The 18,550-nt window shown below is 47.7% G+C and overlaps 1 protein-coding gene across 10 annotated transcripts in view; it reads left to right on the plus strand.

Moving 5' to 3' along the window:
• Positions 1-18,550, plus strand: part of TPST1 (tyrosylprotein sulfotransferase 1) — a 79,518-nt gene that overhangs the window by 36,841 nt on the left and 24,127 nt on the right. For 7 of the 10 annotated variants that reach the window (XM_076072629.1, XM_076072631.1, XM_076072628.1 and 4 more), the window contains one exon: positions 4,102-4,183. The gene's annotated coding sequence lies outside the window, so the exon portion shown is untranslated. Of the gene's footprint in view, positions 1-4,101; positions 4,241-17,811; positions 17,925-18,550 lie in introns of those variants that run through there. The other 3 variants (XM_076072630.1, XM_076072634.1, XM_076072633.1) reach the window with 3 other exon arrangements.

The following is an 18,550-nucleotide window of genomic DNA, read 5'->3' on the forward strand; positions in this document are numbered from 1 at the left end:
AATGAAGGTCAAGAGGACATCACGCCATCAATACCACCACGCCAGCCATCACTTTGTTTCTCCTGCTAGATCTCCGTTTCCTTTGTGTGAAATTGAAAGCCGGCCTTCAAGCTCCGCTCTTTTTAAAGAGCCCTCGTGTGTTTTTTTTGAGTTGGCTGTGAATGTGAAGTTTAGAATAATTTTGTTCAGACGAAACAACTGCTGCTGCTGCTGCTGCCGGCCGCATCATTGCTGCCTCGTTCGCAGTCTCCGTTTACCGTATCTTTGTTGTCGGCGTGCGGTGACGACTCTCTCTCAGGTTATTGCTCCGGACTGTTATACAATTCGTGACCTATGGTTCTCCCTCGAATGTCTGCGTTGTGTTTTTGGGTTCTCGAATAATAACATGAATGTAAAAAAATAAAACTATGTTTTTATTTTAACAGGGTAAGGACCCACGTGAGCTACGATTACTCCTTTTCAGAAGCAACCTGGCCACAAATCACAGCTCAACAAAGTTTTTACGTGGACATTTATCGCACCCAAAATACTCTAAACGCGTGATGTTGATTCTGAATGCAGGAGGGAAGAACTGGAGGACCCAGGGAAAAATTCATGCGATTACTTGGAGAACATGCAAACTCAGAATATAAAGGCGTCCTGCCATATACCAGGCAACGTAGTTTTAACATCTCACCACTGCTGGAACGAGATGGAGAACGAGGCCACTGAGAATGCAGCTGTTACAAAAAGGGAAGAATGTGCGATGTAGCATGGCTGGACGATGTTTTATGAAGTGGTGGTGGTGGTGGTGGGGGGGGAGCCGTGGAAACTTTTGGGAGCCCCGAATGGGCAAATATAACTCGGATGCGGTGCCAAGGTTTGGCATTTGAAATGCAGCCATTCACACTCTGTTCGTGAATGTACGTGTAGATTTTGGCGAGGTTTGTTTTTCGTGACAATTTGTTGATTTTTTAAATGCTTCGCTAATACGCCAGAACACGTGGTCACATTTGTTGCAGGAAGCGTGCTACCTACTGTGCACCAGAACTTGTTATCTGTTCATGGAAAGGTTTTCTCTGGGCATTTTTTTCTTCCAAGCACTGTTCGGCTAAACATTTCCAACCTTCAAATGTATTTTGATACCGAGGCAGGCATTTACTTGACAGAATGTATTACATTATTCCTGACTGAATTACTAAATTATTACTGCCTGTGTAACAATGCAGTAATATTTTTTTGATTTAAAGCTTTCGTGACTGCAGGGATTCGTATTCTTGGTTCTTTCGGTAAAGTCACGTAGAAGGGAAACAGTAAAATAATAAAAATATAAAACAATAAAATTCTCACGACGTTTCGACTGCAACAGAAGCAATCATCATCAGGTGTGAAAACCACAGCAAGAAAATTTATTTTTCAAATTTTTTCAAATTTTCTTGCTGTGGTTTTCGCACCTGATGATGATTGCTTGTGTTGCAGTCGAAACGTTGTGATAATTTTATTGTTTTATATTTTTCTTATTTTATTGTTTCCCTTCTACGTGACTTTACCAAAAGAACCAAGAAAATGCAGTAATAAAGAATATACGATGCCACCCCTCCCCCCCCCCCCCATAAATTAAGAAAGCATTTTTAGACCGTCACTGCCATCGAACCTCAGAAAGCATCGAACTGCAGTGGAAAAAAACCTGGGAAATCTGCCTTGCGATCTAACAAGCACTGGATCGAAGACCATTCCTCTCAACTACCACCTAGGGCCCTACCCTGCCACGCAAACGATGCTCCGCTGTGAACTGCATCCGCACAGCTCACCGAAGGTGCGGCCACCTACTCCGTGCATGCAAGATATAATAATCTCCAACATGTGTCTGCGGGGAGGCACCAACACAATAAGCCATTTGGCCAACTCGTGCTCGGGAGGACCGCGTTGAACAGATTCGCCGTCTCGTGAAGCCATCGGCCGGATTTCAAATGTCGACGTCGAATTACGGTTGCTACGCAAATTGTCATCCGTAAAACAGAATAAGATCTACTGTGCGTGTAATTTAACACTTAGGTTTTGTTGCATCCAACACTATGATCCATATGTGGTTTGGGGAATCCGGTGCTCGATTTCCCCGAGTTCGCTACCCGGCGCAAGCTCGGAGCAGTTCGGGGCGAAACTCCGTCGTACGTCGGCGTTGAATTCGTTCGTGAAAAGTCTTCGAGCTGCCGGTGAGGGGTAGCTTCATCGGTCAAAATTTTATAGTCTCTGAGTTGACTTTGGCTTGATTGTAAATGTATATCCGGTAAACGTAAATGTAGAAAAAGTATGACGAGCGTATAGGGGGGAAAAAAAACCAATTCCTGCACGTAAAAAGCGATGGCATGAATTGTTTTGAAATTCAGTTTGGCATGGCAATGCTTCCATGAAAACGGAGCCATTAAATGCAGACAGGAAGCAAAGGGAAGCGCTCCAGTAGGTTATTCTACGCGCCTGTTCTCTGGTTACCTGCACACCTGTCATTTCCTCTTCAGGTTGACCTGGCGCTGATTTAGTAACCGCAGCACCGCTCCATCTTCTTCCGCAAATACGGCAGCGATAAAGCGGCACCGTGGCGGCGTGCGTGCGTGCGCGTGCTCTCGGCTTACGCTGGCAAACAGTGGCGAGAGCCTGCGGTCCGGCACCGCAGCCTCCCGCCGAGTGACTGCTTCCGAGCAGCTGTGGGGCCCAAGGGCAGGTGTGGGTCACGGCACGAGAGAAGGGACCGGGCGCGGTAGCCGTGTGTGTGCCGATTGTATCTTCTTTCGCACCGTTTGTAACCGGCCGTGCTAATCGGAGGTGCGGGCGGGAAGGGCGACAAAACGAAACCCAAAAAGCAGTCCTCAAAGAAGTGAGTCTTCAATCTAGATGATTTAATATTGCTTATCTCCAGAGTCTTCGTAATATTGGAAGAGCATTCCAGACGGCCGCAGACGCGCATCTGAAAGCGCGCGATGCAGTTGCCCATCTTTGTCGGGTGGCTCGCTGCCAGCCGCCCTTGTCCTCGCGAGCACTGTCATGGGCGATGGCTTCTCCACGAAAAGCGTCCCAACGTCTACATCCAAGCTCGGCTGGCTGTGATTAAGAAGTTCGTTAATTATATTTTACTTTTTCTTTTTGCAGGAGCGTTAGTTACTAAGTCTCCAGGCTCTTTTTCAGGATGGTTTCGGTCGTTTTGTGTGTGTGTGTGTTAGCGTATAGGCTGGCATGGTGTGTGATTGTAGGTTAGTGTGTGGGATAGCGTGGTATATGCCGGGCTAGGTTTACCACGTGATTTATATGCAGAGTGCGATCTTTTTTGCATCTTCGCCACTGTTTCCATTCACTCGTCATAGCGGCGTGCGTCCTGCCCACGTCCGTGCGCTTTCTCCTCATAATTACTCCCCCCCCCCCCCGCGCGCTCTCCACCGGTCCTGTTGAGTGCCGTGCTCCGCCACGAAACGTCTTGGTTACTGCCGCCACCTGCGCCCGAACGTAACGGGTAAACATCCGCGTCCTCCGCGGCTCGCCGTGTTTGTCTTCGAGGGCGTCCCTGAAATGTTGAAGAGCCCGGCAAGCGGCACAGCCAGAGAGAGAGATTGATTTGTTCCCCTCCTTCTCTTAAGTCCACACACGCTCGGGCGTCAGGGGCGCGTGCCCAGCAGCCGCGGCCCCGACGCATTCTCGGAGGCGTCTGGCCAGCACGCTCCTCTTTGTCCGACCGAGCGAGAGAGCCGTTCTCTCTGACCCCGCCGTGCGCGCGCTCGCTGCCCGTGTCATCGCCGGGCACGCCGTGGGGGATTCTTCGGTGGGCCCCGTCGCTGTGGCTTCTTGCTAACGTGTGGCGCTTGATTTGACGGATTAAACAAACCTGACGGAGCTTTATCGCGACGGGTTACTTCCGGCTCGTAGTTTTGACACTCGTATCACCGGCACTAATATTTTGTTGCGTTTTTTTTTTCTTGTTTTGGCCGATTTGCAGTGCTGGGTGGTCCAGAGAGGACATTACACATTTTGAGATGTTGAAACTAAGTTCGTTGCATTGATGAAAGGCGGTGAGCTAATGGCAGCGTTGTTATGCTCACTCTGTGTCTCCCTGTGCCCTCGCCTTCCCTTGTGTAGACCTGACACGGAGCCACTGTGAATCTCATCCCCCGGCAGAGGAGGCATGCTCTACCGTAGCCCATACGGCAGCGATTGAACGGTACGAGATGCACGATCCATCGTAGCATTCACCACTGCCCATACAATCACCGAGCAGGTACTCTTTAACACCAAATAGAAACCTTTTGCAACGAGTCAAGTCTGCATTAACCACACGTACTTGCTGTGAACATTCTCTGACAATATACGCATTAAATTTTAATTTAAAGCTTTCGTGACTGCAGTAATGGACTAGTCCTTCTAAATAAACTGCCAAATCGCTGCGCGTGGCGCTGACGTTTTTTAATTATAAATAAATAAACGCACCGTTTAAAAATACATAAATTTATGCAAACCGACACACCTGATGACGACCGTTTGTGTTATGGTCGAAACGTCGTGAGAATTTTTTATTGTTTTAAATATATTTGATTATTTTATTGTTTCCCTTCAACGTGACTTTACCGAAAGGGCTAAGAATATAATATACGCATTGTCTTGGAAACTTAGTGACCTACACCAGCAACGGCACGTTCGCTCCCGTTACTCAATGATGGACCGCAGAGGGTTTGCTTCACCTCTCGCCACTTTATCTCAAATGATGCCTCGGTTTTTCCGAAAGATTCTGCCTCAACAGGATTTGTAGTCCAGGGTGTGCCCCCTCGCCGCTGGCACAATCTGTTTTGCTATTCGGCCCATAGTTAAGTGACGTGAACGCGCGCATAAGGCAAACCTGAAACGTCGCAGTGTAATAAACCTGCACTTGCCCCTACACACCGTCGCCTTTGCGTCCGTCACTACAAGCCTTGTATCGGTGAGAACAGTCCTCGTGTGTATCGTGCCAAGTTGCACAATCGTACAGTATTTCATTCCTCGTTTGAGGTCTGCACGCACGGTACATTACTACGACAGGAGTGTGATTACTGGGTCTGGGGAGGGGGGGGGTCTCGAACGTATTCTGTAAAACGGGAGTTCACGCTGCGCTGCCTTTTTACCATTAAACGCCTCGTGTTGTTCTCGTCCTCTGCAATATCGGACGCTTTTTTATTTTGGTTGTGACCCGTCGTGCGTACCGTACGCAGTGCCACGGATCTAATATAGCCGGGCAGCTGGCAAAAAAACGGGATCCATCATCCGTGTAACAATGACCAACTTAAACTTCTCGGAGCGAGGGGTCCGGCTGTAATGTGATGTGTGCGTTGCTCTGCGACAGCAGTAGCAGCAGCAGTGGTCTTGCTCGTCACATCCGCCTGCGGTTGGATGAGAGTAAGCTTTTTTCCCTTCCATCTCGTTCGCCGCATCTACGAATGCATGAGACTAAAATAAGATTACTAAATAAAGGCCATGGGCAGGATATGTCTTATTTTTTTTAAACGGACGTGTGTATATTTTTTACGCATCCTATTGGTTTTTCACAAACGGTGTTTACTCGCTGAACAGCGTGTGCTTGCACAAAGAATGAGTTGGAAAGCTGGTAACATTGCTCTCCATGTGCACGTACGCACGTTGAACTTCTTTGGCTCCGCATGTAGCCAGCCGAGCTAATTGGAGGCGCGCCATCGGCGGAACGGGGCACCCCAAGGCACGTGGCGATGGCTTCTAGCAGTGCCGGATTAAGCTAGTGCGGGGCCTGTAGCATATGTTTATAAAGGGGTCCTACATTAAACAAAAAACACACAAATATTAAAACACACGTTTTTTTTACTGGCATAGTAAAGTAATTGTATTTTTTCATTTGCTATACAGCCAGATAATAACGACAAATCGCTAGCCTTAAACACCCAGTCGTTCATAAAAGTTGAAGGCAGTATAGTACTGTAGTAATAGAGCAAGTGCAGAATTACTGAACCGGAATTGATAGCTTGCAAGCATTTAGCGCGGGGCCCTTGAAAGTGCGGGGCCCGTAGCATGTGTAGCTACTTTTGCTACTCGGATAATCCGGCACTGGCTTCTAGAGGTGGCATCATAACCTCGCTGCATCGCATTGTGCGCGAAACAATCGCAGTGTAATCGAACGCTGTGTAAAAGGTCACACATCAAGGGAAAACGCCTTCCTGCTGTAAGCGTTGAAAGTTAAGGAAGATGAGTGGGGGGAGTGTCTTCTGGGTTCTGTGCTGCCACAGTCGGAGACGAGTTTACCGGGGGCCAGGACGATACTACAGTGTACTGTATTTGGTAAAACCAGGATTTATAGTTAAGTCCTCACTTCTTACTTTCGCACGGCTGCTTGTTGTGGATGCAGAGCAACAACTCCAACTTCACATTCAGGCGGTTATCAAGCCAGACAACCGTGTCCGGAGCAGCGGAGCCTATCATCGCCGTGGCGTCTCCTTCGTATTTGTCGATCTGGGGCAATTGCGTTGTTGTGCGTTTGTGCGGTCTGTTCTGGACGGCCACAGGCACGCACGATTGCAGAGTTTTTTTTATTTAATTCGCCATTTGTGCGTCGGGTGTCCGCATCTACTGCCATGCTTTGTGCAGTGGGATGCGGTTTAGGGTGAACCATGAACTTCGTGGAAGATCAAACTCAGGAGATATTCTGTGTTGGGTCTCTCACTGGAAATCCTAGCTCAATATGACTCCCTTCTACCTCTAAAGGTTGCTGACAGTCACTGCGGCAGTGAACCGTGCATTTTTTTGTTAAACGAAACCGTGACCTAGAATTTACGATGCTTTATCGAATCGCCCGGAGTGGCAGTGAGGTGGGGGGGGGTGAATGGCACCCGCCCTCCCCCCCCCCCACCACGTGTCTCTGATGTCAGATGTCATCCACCGCTCGGGTCGCTACATGTCCCGAGTTCTTGGCATGTGTTCCGGTGGCAGCAATTGATGAGCGCACCGAGTTAAAGGTGGCAACGTTGCTGGCCTAGTCCGATAGGGGCACGGGGGTCCAAATGGTTACAACAACAATACAAAGGACACGACAGGAAGTGGAAAGTATAGGAAACATAAGCACATCACTAAAGTCACGTAGGTAGAAAGAAAAAAATTTCTACCTACGTGACTACCAAAATAACCAAGGAGTATGGATTAATGCAGTCACGAAAGCTTCAAATCAAGATCACATCACTAAACATATACGCCGATTTAAAAAACACAACTTTTATTTTACCACATGGTGGGGAGCCCTATACACTCCGATGTTTTAGGCGTGTTTCCAGGAATCGAAGTGAAAGCCGCCGGCTTCATGGTGCAGTGCGGTGCTAATCACCGTGCCCAATAATTGCTTGGCAGCACATTGATAAGCTGATCCATTTCTAAATATTACAACAATAAAAAAAATCCCTAAAAAACTTGAAACGATATACAGCATAGTGACACCTTTACCCTAGCCTTGTGGTATAGTGGCGGTGCCAACCTGCAAAGTAAATGGCGCAAACCATTTCTGGTGAGAAGGTAGAGTGGTAGGTAGGTTCATGAGAAGTCTGATGCGTTACCGCGTCCTCCCCGGCCCCCCTCAATCATCCCCTACGCAGGGGTGGTGCATTGGATGGGTCCTCGCGTGCTCAATCCGTGTGAGAACCCCAAGACAAAGATCCCCCGTGTAAACTTTATTAGGCGCTTTCGTGGCTGCAGGAATTATTCTTTGTTTTTTTCGGTAAAGTCACGTAGAAATAAGAAGTAATAATAAAATTACATAATAGCATACGACGTTTCGGTTGCAACGCAAGCAGTCATCATCAGGCATAGAAGAGCTACATTTAAGAGCGAGAGAGGAAACACAGAACCGCAGATGTATATATACAGACACCTAAGTGGAGGGAGTTAACACAGAGACACAACGTATGGAGCACAGAGAGATAGGGTCTCTGTGTCGAGGCCTTAGCATGTAGGGGAGACAAAGAGAGATGGAGAAGCACATCAAATCGAACAAGATTTAGTAAAATTTGTAAACAATATAAAGCAACACAGAGTAGCCTTAGGGGCCGTCCATAAATGACGTCGCGCACCTATGGGTGGGGGGGGTGGTCAGACATTTGTGACGATGTGTGACGAGGGGGGGGGGAATTGTTTGAGAAATGTGACGTCACGTCAAAATACGCAGCAACTTTAAATAAATATAGACAAGACATTCTACTTAATTAAATAGACTTTTTAATACATGTTTTATCCTACAACATCAGAGTGCAGCGCCACATTAAATACGCACTACGATGACAATAGTTTAAAGCGAATTGAAGCATGTTTTATATATTTTTTTTGGGGGGGGGGGGGGGGCAGAGCTTTGTGACGTCATATTTGAGGGGGGGGGTCAGACTTTTTGTGACGCCGTGTGACAATGGGGGGGGGGGTCAAAAATCGTCCAAAATCGCGTGACGTCATTTATGAATGGGCCCTTAACAGACGGCTTGGGGTGAGTGCCATTAGCGAGTAGCCACCCTCATGAGGGCCGGCAAGGACACACGAGGGGGTGCTGCGGGAACCACGCCCGTCCGTCCGCCTTTTGTCTCGTCCAGTGGCGATGTTTTCTTTAAACCGCGCCAGGTTACTTTATTTGAGGCCGAGGTCGACCCCCCCCCCCCCGATGGTGGAAGGGCTCCGGGAAGGCGGGGAGGTTATAGGCGATGAGTTTCGGGGGGTGGCGGATGGGAGGGAAAGATCGATGGCTTCCCAGTTTGCGAGACGTTTCGACCCTTGCAGGTCGCCGCCGCCGCCGTCGTGAGAGAGAGAGGGAGGCTCTCTGGAGCGAGCGGAGGGCCCGAATGTGAGCGTGCAACGAGGAGGATGTAGCTGCTCCTGCTGCTGCTGCCCCCGTGGCATTATTAGAACTGCGTCGCTGTGACGGGTGTAGCGTGCGCATTGTTTCCGCCGTATAGCGTGCGGCTGTCATAATAAGCCGCACGCACGCACTTCAAGTCACGCCGGTGTCGGCACTGTGTCACACTGTGTCACACTGTGTCACACTGTGTAACACTGTGTAACAATGTGTCACACTGTGTAACACTGTGTAACACTGTGTCACACTGTGTAACAATGTGTAACACTGTGTCACACTGTGTCACACTGTGTAACACTGTGTAACACTGTGTCACACTGTGTAACACTGTGTAACACTGTGTCACACTGTGTAACACTGTCACGCTGTGTCACACTGTGTCACACTGTGTCACACTGTGTCACACTGTGTCACGCTGTGTCACACTGTGTCACACTGTCACACTGTGTAACACTGTGTCACACTGTGTAACAATGTGTCACACTGTGTCACACTGTGTCACACTGTGTAACACTGTGTCACACTGTGTAACACTGTGTAACACTGTGTCACACTGTGTAACACTGTCACACTGTGTCACACTGTGTAACACTGTGTCACACTGTGTAACAATGTGTCACGCTGTGTCACACTGTGTCACACTGTGTAACAATGTGTCACACTGTGTAACAATGTGTCACACTGTGTAACACTGTGTCGCACTGTGTAACACTGTGTCACACTGTGTAACACTGTGTAACACTGTGTAACACTGTGTCACACTGTGTAACACTGTGTAACACTGTGTCACACTGTGTAACACTGTCACGCTGTGTCACACTGTGTAACACTGTGTCACACTGTGTAACACTGTGTAACACTGTGTCACACTGTGTAACAATGTGTCACACTGTGTAACACTGTGTCACACTGTGTCACACTGTGTCACACTGTGTCACACTGTGTCACACTGTGTAACACTGTGTCACACTGTGTCACACTGTGTCGCACTGTGTCACGCTGTGTAACAATGTGTCACACTGTGTCACACTGTGTAACACTGTGTCACACTGTGTAACAATGTGTCACACTGTGTAACACTGTGTCACGCTGTGTCACACTGTGTCACACTGTGTAACACTGTGTAACACTGTGTCGCACTGTGTAACACTGTGTAACACTGTGTCACACTGTGTAACACTGTGTAACACTGTGTCACACTGTGTAACACTGTGTAACACTGTGTCACACTGTGTAACACTGTGTAACACTGTGTCGCACTGTGTAACACTGTGTCACACTGTGTCACACTGTGTCACACTGTGTCACACTGTGTCACACTGTGTAACACTGTGTAACACTGTGTCACACTGTGTAACAATGTGTCACAATGTGTAACACTGTGTAACACTGTGTCACACTGTGTAACAATGTGTCACAATGTGTAACACTGTGTAACACTGTGTCACACTGTGTAACACTGTGTAACACTGTGTCGCACTGTGTAACACTGTGTAACACTGTGTCACACTGTGTCACACTGTGTCACACTGTGTCACACTGTGTCACACTGTGTCACACTGTCACGCTGTGTCACACTGTGTCACACTGTGTAACACTGTGTCACACTGTGTAACACTGTGTAACAATGTGTCACACTGTGTAACACTGTGTCGCACTGTGTAACACTGTCACACTGTGTAACACTGTGTCACACTGTGTCACACTGTGTAACAATGTGTCACACTGTGTAACAATGTGTCACAATGTGTCACACTGTGTAACACTGTCACACTGTGTAACACTGTCACACTGTGTAACACTGTGTCACACTGTGTCACACTGTGTCGCACTGTGTAACACTGTGTAGCACTGTGTAACACTGTGTCACACTGTGTCACACTGTGTAACACTGTGTAACACTGTGTCACACTGTGTAACACTGTGCCACACTAACCCCCTTACACACGAGGCTATTGAAGATCCCAACCCGACGACGTGACCCGACCCCACCGAGTGTTACCCACAATGACGACCCCTTTACTGTGTAGCACGGGGCCCTTTTATCCTCCTAGCGGGGCCCTCCCTCTGGCACTCCGCAACAGGCACGCTGCCTTAATCACCAGAATGACGGGATGTAGCAGAGTGTCACTAGTCTCGCTGCCTTAATCACCAGAATGACGGGATATACCAGAGTTTCACTAGGCTCGCTGCCTTAATCACCAGAATGACAGGATGTACAGAGTTTCACTAGTCTCGCTGTCTTAATCACCAGAATGACGGGATATACCAGAGTTTCACTAGTCTCGCTGTCTTAATCACCAGAATGACGGGATGTACCAGAGTTTCACTAGTCTCGCTGCCTTAATCACCAGAATGACGGGATGTAGCAGAGTGTCACTAGGCTCGCTGCCCTAATCACCAGAATGACGGGATATACCAGAGTTTCACTAGGCACGCTGCCTTAATCACCAGAATGACGGGATATACCAGAGTGTCACTAGTCTCGCTGCCTTAATCACCAGAATGACGGGATAGACCAGAGTTTCACTAGTCTCGCTGCCTTAATCACCAGAATGACAGGATATACCAGAGTGTCACTAGTCTCGCTGCCTTAATCACCAGAATGACGGGATGTACCAGAGTGTCACTAGTCACGCTGTCTTAATCACCAGAATGACGGGATATACCAGAGTTTCACTAGTCTCGCTGCCTTAATCACCAGAATGACAGGATAGACCAGAGTTTCACTAGGCACGCTGCCTTAGTCACCAGAATGACGGGATATACCAGAGTGTCACTAGTCACGCTGCCTTAATCACCAGAATGACGGGATATACCAGAGTGTCACTAGTCTCGCTGTTTTAATCACCAGGATGACGGGATATACCAGAGTGTCACTAGGCATGCTGCCTTAGTCACCAGAATGACGGGATATACCAGAGTGTCACTAGTCACGCTGCCTTAATCACCAGAATGACGGGATGTACCAGAGTGTCACTAGTCTCGCTGTCTTAATCACCAGAATGACGGGATGTACCAGAGTGTCACTAGTCTCGCTGTCTTAATCACCAGAATGACGGGATGTACAGAGTTTCACTAGGCTCGCTGCCTTAATCACCAGAATGACGGGATATACAGAGTTTCACTAGTCTCGCTGCCTTAATCACCAGAATGACGGGATGTACCAGAGTGTCACTAGTCACGCTGCCTTAATCACCAGAATGACAGGATGTACCAGAGTTTCACTAGTCTCGCTGCCTTAATCACCAGAATGGCGGGATATACCAGAGTTTCACTAGGCACGCTGCCTTAATCACCAGAATGACGGGATGTACCAGAGTTTCACTAGTCACGCTGCCTTAATCACCAGAATGACGGGATATACCAGAGTTTCACTAGTCACGCTGCCTTAATCACCAGAATGACGGGATATACCAGAGTTTCACTAGTCTCGCTGCCTTAATCACCAGAATGGCGGGATATACCAGAGTGTCACTAGTCTCGCTGCCTTAATCACCAGAATGACGGGATATACCAGAGTTTCACTAGTCTCGCTGCCTTAATCACCAGAATGGCGGGATATACCAGAGTTTCACTAGGCACGCTGCCTTAATCACCAGAATGACGGGATATACCAGAGTGTCACTAGTCTCGCCGCCTTAATCACCAGAATGACGGGATATACCAGAGTTTCACTAGGCACGCTGCCTTAATCACCAGAATGACGGGATATACCAGAGTGTCACTAGTCTCGCTGCCTTAATCACCAGAATGACGGGATATACCAGAGTTTCACTAGTCTCGCTGCCTTAATCACCAGAATGACGGGATATACCAGAGTGTCACTAGTCTCGCTGCCTTAATCACCAGAATGACGAGATATACCAGAGTTTCACTAGGCACGCTGCCTTAATCACCAGAATGACGGGATATACCAGAGTGTCACTAGTCTCGCTGCTTAATCACCAGAATGACGGGATATACCAGAGTTTCACTAGGCACGCTGCCTTAATCACCAGAATGAACGGGATATACCAGAGTGGCACTAGTCTCGCTGCCTTAATCACCAGAATGACGGGATATACCAGAGCTTCACTAGGCACGCTGCCTTAATCACCAGAATGACGGGATATACCAGAGTTTCACTAGTCTCGCTGCCTTAATCACTAGAATGACGGGATGTCCCAGAGTTTCGCTAGTCTCGCTGCCTTAGTCACCAGAATGACGGGATATACCAGAGTTTCACTAGGCACGCTGCCTTAATCACCAGAATGACGGGATATACCAGAGTGTCACTAGTCTCGCTGCCTTAATCACCAGAATGATGGGATGTAGCGGCATTACAGCGGGTAGGGAATCGATTATTCGATACTTTCGGGGCGCTGGATTTTCAATAACGCCGGATAATTGCATCACGATTTAAAATAGCTTATTTTTGCACATTCTTGCATGCCGTGTTTTTAAGTGTTGTTACATGCTTTTGTTTTACATTTGCTTACTATATGAAATTGGCATTATAAACATAAAAATAGACTAAATAAATCTTAGGAGCCGTCCACAAATGACGTCATGCACGGGGGGGGGGGGGGGTCAGACATTTGTGACGATGTGTGACGAGGGGGGGGGTTTGAGAAATGTGACGTCACATCAAAATGCGCAACTTTAAATAAATATAGACAACACGTTCTACTTAATTAAATAGATGGTTAATAAATGATTTCTCCTACAACATCAGAGTGCAGCGCCACATTAAATACACACTACAATGACAAATAGTTTAAAGCGATTTGAAGCATGTTTTATTTTCTTTGGGGGGGGGGGGGGGGCAGAGCTTAGAGCTTTGTGACGTCATAATTGAGGGAGGTCTGATTTTTTGTGACGCCGTGTGACGATGGGGGGGGGGGGGGTCAAAAATCGTCCAAAATCGCGTGACGTCATTTATGGACCGGCCCCTTACTGTAAACAGTTACCTATTTACTGTACCGTACTTACCACTCCAATCTCAAAGACTCTGCATATGGTGATGTGTATACGTGCAGTGGTATCTTCATTTTGATTTAAAGCTGTCGTCACTGCAGGATTCATATTATTGGTTCTTTCGGTAAAGTCACCACGTAGAAGGGAAAACAATAACAAAATATAAAACAATAAAACAATGTAATTGTTTTATATTTTTTATTGTTTCCCTTCTACGTGGTGACTTTACCGAAAGAACCAGGAATATAGTAGTGTATAATGCATTGTATGTAATATTTTTTTAACACTGAAATGAAGCCAAGCTACTTTTATTTTGTCAAGCGTACGGTGCCCACCGCCGGACTGATTTACAGCATTTGGAGCGTCGGATAATGTTGGAAGCGGCCGGGATGATCGATGATCGACTATCGTCGCTAGTTTTCTCACTTGGGTTTATACGTGGAAATCTTTGCAGTTCCCCCCCCCCCCCCTTACTGCAAAAACTCGGCAGGACTCTCCTGAAAAAAGAGCCATTCGGACCCAGTGAGACTTTCTTGGGTAAACGAGCGTAGGAGTAGTAAAAAGAAGTAATATGTAAAATAAAAACTCTTTTTTTTTTTAACACGCGCTTTTAAGAAATGTACCGTACTAGTAACGGCAAAACTCCACTACTCCAGGAAGTGACCCCGAAGCTTGCCCACAACGTAATGGACCGTGGTGATTTACAGCCAACGTCAGTTGACCGTGGACAATTAGACCCAAGCCGAAACATAACATAAAAAAATAATGTTTTAAAATTTTATTTTTACGATAGAATATAGTATTGTCATCAGTATGACACACGCATACTTTGCAGTCGATACCACCATTGGAAAGTGGGTTAAAATTGAGTTGCAAGATTTGAGGATACAACAACAATAACAACAGACAGAGTGAGTTAAATAATAAGCGTGTAATAATAATGATAATCCTAATCACATTTTACCTGCGTAATTCGCACTGAATTCGTGCGCGTGAAGCTATTACTGTACGGAACGTTTAGCGGTTGCATTGTGCCCACGTGCCCAGGCTTTCGCTGGCGTGCATATATGAAGGAAGCTGTGTATATAGTTGAGTGTTTTGTGGTTTCTTTAGAACCTGTTATCTGGAATCCCCCACTCCCCCCCCCCCCCCCCCCCCCCCCCGGTTGCATGCGAGCAGCGAAACCGCTCCCAGACTATCAGCTGCTCCAATCATCCCGTCGTCTGGTTGGTTGATTCTTCCTTCGATGAATCGATGAAACATTTACAGCGTACGATTTATACACGAATTTTGCGATAAATGTACGAACTATTTGACACGCACACGTCTCAAAAAACACTTTTGCACCAACAATAGCGATGGGAACGGATTCGGAATATTTCTGGCCTTACTCACAACCCCCTTGTTGAATTTAAAACTTCGAGTTGTTGAACAATAAGCCGGTTTAACCAGTAACCGTTTTGAGAATTGCCTGACTGGACACATTTTGTGCTGGCTGCTGTACATATTTAATTCTATGTTTTAATTTCCTTAAATCAACAGGGAAGTTCATGGTTGAAGCTCTCCTCGCGTTGCGTAATTGGGTATTTTTGTTTTGAACAAATCGCCGTGAGTTTTGCGAGCTTCTCGCCAGCACTTCAGTGAACAGGGCTGAGTGCGTGCCTTATTATAATGCCAATGGGTAAACGGCAAGGAACGTGAAATTCCATTAGACGGCACTCAACATTGAGACAAAACCGTTAGTCTCACCGATTCCCCTCGAGGCTTGACCTACGGATGTGGTAGTGGTGGGTGGGGCACTGGGTAGTGGTGGGGCGACATCACTGACCATGACCCACAATTCTCCAGAGAGCAGCGATTCAATTACGAGATCACCAGATCCCGGGAGTCGGCATGCAACGACCGCTTCCCCACGCTACTCCACACTCGTCGGCAACCGTTTCCAGTGGACCGTGAGTAACGGGATGCAGCTGATTTGGCACGCGCGGTCGTACAAACCGCACGGAGGCCCACCGTGTGGGTTACACAGGTGGAGGTGCAGCCCTGCAAGTGCTGCGCTCGCTCGCTTGTCACGCCACTGCTGGCAGGAAAGGGCATCAGCTAGAGCAGGGGTGGGGAACCTTTTTTCTGCCAAGGGCCATTTGGATATTTATATAACATAATTCGCGGGCCATACAAAATTATCATTTTTAAAGATTAGCCTGTTTTATTTGGTCAAACATTTAATTAACTCGCCCCTAATGTGGTGGGCTGGAACTGCATCTCTTTGGCGAGGCGTGGTGATGATGTTAGCCGGTATTGACGATGTTGCTGCTACTCGCAACTTGCTTTTCCAGGTTTGCTCTCCTAGATTTATTGAATTTCGAGTCCCGCCTGCGGTTGCCTTGGCAGGGCCAGAGACCAATTTAATTCGCGGGTCTGACGTTCCCCACCCCTGAGCCAGAGGAAAGCTTCTAAAGGGGTATTTGTTCTACTCTTCCACGTTGTACAGACGTCTTTGGAGAAGTGGGCCGTAGCGGCACTTGCCAGGCTCGGCGGATTTGAGAAACTTGCGCAGGTCGTTTCAAACTGCCGCAGCGGGAGGTAGAGTTGAGACCGGCGCGACCCTCTCGAGTCCGGTGTACTAACCCGTTAGACCCTGGGAGTTTAAAAAACAAAAATTCTCAGTTAAAAAGTGTGGACATTGGTTATTACTCCTAGACATTTGTTCATGTGTGTAAGCGGTTCGAATTTTACCATGTGATACTCAATTATCCAGGCCCCACACACGGATGACAATATGGGTTGGACCCAAGCATTATTTATGCAACGGTGATCCTTTATTGAGAATGGAAACATCTGAAATGAGTCTCAATACTCCTTTGCAGGAGGGTTTTGCTTCAAAAATACTCAATTGCTTCCTTGATGCAAATCTTTGCATGTGGGAGGAAACGATAGTACACATCTCTCTAAAACTCTTGTGTGCATGAGAAACATTATATAAATGCCTTACAGTAATACCTCCCAAAACCAGTGTGAGTAAGCCACCGAGGTGACCTGAATATAATTAAACGTAAAATCACACGCCAATACACGACAATTCTTCCACGCGTATGCGCCGAGAATCGATTCCTCCTTGTGCATCGCTCGCTCCGCGTGTCAGGGTGGCCACTCCTGAGGGGTTGCCACTCCTGAGGGGTTGCCACTCCTGAGGGGTTGCCACCCCCAGGACGTTTCTCCGGAAGAATATTATCTGATCAATATCCGACGATGGGATCATTACAGCGTGAGCGCCGGCACGGCCTTGAGAAGACGTTAGTTATACGCCACCGACAGAAGACGGGACTTCCAGCACCTTTGGGAAGACTCGCGGATTTCCCACGAACACAACTACCCCGTAAAAGAGGGAGGGTGTCCTGAGAAAACCAGGACCAGGTGGTAACCCTACAGGCCATGGGGAGGCGAGAACGAGTTGCAAAAGAGACGGACGGCTTGTGAGCTTTCTCCGCTTGCTCATACGCTGTTGAGGCAAAATAAGAGTGGGAGAAGCGTGTCCGTAGGTTCTTCTGTGTGGAGATAAATCTCCATATATATAAAAGGCAAAGTTGTGAATGTATGTGTTCAAAATGTTTAGCGTACTTCCCAACATGCAACAAACTTGAAATTTGCCATGTGGGTACTTTCCACACTGTACACCATGCAAACATTATAAAAATACACTTTTTTGTGGGGGGGGGGAGCTCAATAATGCATATATTTATTGCACAGCAAGTGAGCTGTGACGTCAAATCTGTCATGTGACCCGCGCATGTGGAAGCGTCACGCATTGTAGTGTTTTACAATCGAGGTGAGCATCACCTGCATTCTAAATATAATGGTGGGGCTTAACCTTTTGGACTGGTTTGCTCAGGTGTGCAGCTCGTACACAATATGAGGTGCTCGTGTGCGTGCCGGACGATGCTTCTCGTGGCTCCTGCATGTGACTCTCTCCGTGCGACTCCTGGATGCAACTCCGCAGTGTGACTCCTCGGTGCGACTCCTGGATGTGACTCCTGGGTGCGACTCCACAGTGTGACTCCTCGGTGCGACTCCTGGATGCAACACCGCAGTGTGACTCCTCGGTGCGACTCCTGGATGTGACTCCTGGGTGCGACTCCACAGTGTGACTCTCTCCGTGCGACTCCTGGATGCGACTCCGCAGTGTGACTCTCTCCGTGCGACTCCTGGATGCAACTCTGCAGTGTGATCCCTCCATGTGACTTTTTGGGGTATTATTCCTCGGTGTGACTCCTTGGTGTGATTCCTCGGTGCGCGTCCTCACACGGGGGGGGGGGGGGGGGGGAGCCTGTGCTCCGTTAATCCCAGCCACATGAACACGTCGCTGGCAAGAGCGTCGCCGTCTGACACCTCCACGCTAATTGCTTTTGTTCCGTCCCATTATGTGTTTAATGAAACGTTAAATGATGGAGGTGAATATAGAGAGGCGGCCGACTACGCAGGCGTACAAATACAATTTTGTCAATTTATAATAATTAAACCGTTTAAAATCAGAATTGTTTTTCCATCACGTCGAGAGTTTTATTAGTTTTGAATTGAACGTTGTGCAGCGGCGAAATGGATTCTGCTGCGATTTGGTAGATATAAACGTTTGTACTTTGGTTAACCAGTTTATTTTGATAACATCGCTTTGGAGTTGAAAATAATCAAACATTGCAGCAACGAGAGCGGGGGCAGGTATTGGCAGAGTAGGGAGCTTTTAGGTAGATGTGGCTG

This window comes from Petromyzon marinus, chromosome 38 (assembly GCF_048934315.1).
Source record: "Petromyzon marinus isolate PM22_M1 ecotype Great Lakes invasive population chromosome 38, UKy_Petmar_22M1.pri1.0, whole genome shotgun sequence".
Classification (NCBI taxonomy): Eukaryota; Metazoa; Chordata; class Hyperoartia; order Petromyzontiformes; family Petromyzontidae; genus Petromyzon; species Petromyzon marinus.